Consider the following 2,135-nt stretch of genomic DNA (forward strand, 5'->3'; position numbering starts at 1 on the left):
GCGAGAGGTACTGGGATCAATACCCAGTGCCTCCAGAATTTTTAACACACCTACATGCGCACCTTGCCATGCGTAGAACAATTCTCAGCCTGCAGATGTGTCTAGGAAGATACAAACGAATGATTAGCATCCACAATTGGCAAGCGTGCTGTTATTAGTGCGCGGGAAGCACCCTCCTCCCACGCCTACACTTTATTTAGAAACAGTACAAGTGTTCCCGTAAGATTCTCAAGCCTATGTCGGAAAGATCTGCCTTGCGCCGAGTTCACGTAAATCCCACTGCACATTCCTATTCTTTGCGTGCAGTCGGCTGCTACTGGTGTTGCTAGTTGTGACTGCTGATAAGAGATGCCGTAGCAATCAATTCATGGAGTGAGTTGTATGTTTTGCGATAGTGTGTCTCTGACAAGCAAGCACAGGTGACATAGGTGCGAACACAGGAAGCTAGCAGACACTCGCTGCCTGCAGACACCGAGCAGCCACACTAGGGGGGCGGCCTAAGCCGTAGGCAAAATGTGCTCATTCGCTTTGGCGCGACGTCGAACTATAAATAATGCTGTCACTAGCGTGAGCGTTGCGTGAGCGTCGTGGAAAGTCGGAAAAGTCGGCTGCGTGGGTGAGTGCCAAGTTTGGGGAGCGTTTTGTAGTATGCGCAGTGCAATGGAGACGCGGAAACTTGTTGTGGCCCAGTGTTTTGCAGTTGGACGACAAGATTGGTACTCAGTAGTAAAGAGCGAGGCACTGAGTTGGCATGAATAATGGAGTGCACAATGGGGCTCGAGATGTGTTTGTTACCTCAGGTGCTGTATGATTGTCGACAAGGAGTGAAAACGGAGCAATTTGTGACGGCTTTTTCAATTTAAGACGTTAAAAACAGACGGAATTTGCATTTGTAATACCAGAGCATCGAAACTACATGGAACGTTTGTGTATTTGAACGTGTCCGCGCCTTTGTACTCTGCTCCCTTCACCGCTACAAACCAACCAACCATCGTGTCCGTGCGCATCAGAGTAGCAAAGAATGGGGAATAGCGCAGTTTGGTCGTGCATGTGCCGTAGCTCAGTTGGTAGAGCGTTCGCTTCGCATGTGAAGGGTCCAGGGTTCAAGCCGCGGCGTCTCAATTTTTTGTGGTCAGTGCATTGTAAGTGTTGGTCGAGGCGAACCTAAAGGCACACAAGATGTTGCAAAGCCAGCGTCACAAACTGATATGATGTATACTGACGTAAGGAGAGCAAGATGTAAGTGTGGGGACCGGCTGTTATCGAGGTGTCATCGAGTGCAGATCTGTCTTAGGTATCACGGCTTAACCTCATTGAAGTCTAGAGGGTGGACAACACGTTCGTCTTACTCAGAGCTGTGTCCGAACTCTATTTTCAACGTTATACGTGCCACTTTCATTGTGGCCAACCACGATTCGATACAGAATGCACGAAACCTGAAAGACACCCTAATGGATACATAGAGAGTAGTGTTTGTCTGCTGAATAATGGGAGTGCAAGGGTCTGTGTCGTCTATATGGCTGAATGTAGCACCATTTGTCTTCGGGGGGCGGGCGTAGCTCAGATGGTAGAGCGCTCGCTTAGTATGCGAGAGGTTCTGGGATCAATACCCAGTGCCTCCAGAATTTTTAACACACCTACATGCGCACCTTGCCATGCAAGTGGAATAATTCTCAGCCTGCAGATGTGTCTAGGAAGATACAAGAGAATGATTAGCATCCACAATTGGCAAGCATGCTGTTATTAGTGCGCGGGAAGCACCCTCCTCCCACGCCTACACTTTATTTAGAAACAGTACAAGTGTTCCCGTAAGATTCTCAAGCATATGTCGGAAAGATCTGCCTTGCGCCGAGTTCACGTAAATCCCACTGCACATTCCTATTCTTTGCGTGCAGTCGGCTGCTTCTGGTGTTGCTAGTTGTGACTGCTGATAAGAGATGCCGTAGCAATCAATTCATAGAGTGAGCTGTATGTTTTGCGATAGTGTGTCTCTGACAAGCAAGCACAGGTGACATAGGTGCGAACACAGGAAGCTAGCAGACCCTCGCTGCCTGCAGACACCGAGCAGCCACACTAGGAGGGCGGCCTAAGCCGTAGGCAAAATGTGCTCATTCGCTTTGGCGCGACGTCGAACT

General features: G+C 49.1%; 1 non-coding gene across 1 annotated transcript; it reads left to right on the forward strand.

Moving 5' to 3' along the window:
- Positions 1-1,548: 1,548 nt before the first annotated feature.
- On the forward strand, positions 1,549-1,622 carry Trnat-agu (transfer RNA threonine (anticodon AGU)). Its single transcript has one exon. It is a non-coding gene; the product is annotated as a tRNA-Thr (tRNA).
- Positions 1,623-2,135: the final 513 nt, after the last annotated feature.

This window comes from Schistocerca gregaria, chromosome 3, assembly GCF_023897955.1.
Source record: "Schistocerca gregaria isolate iqSchGreg1 chromosome 3, iqSchGreg1.2, whole genome shotgun sequence".
NCBI lineage: Eukaryota > Metazoa > Arthropoda > Insecta > Orthoptera > Acrididae > Schistocerca > Schistocerca gregaria.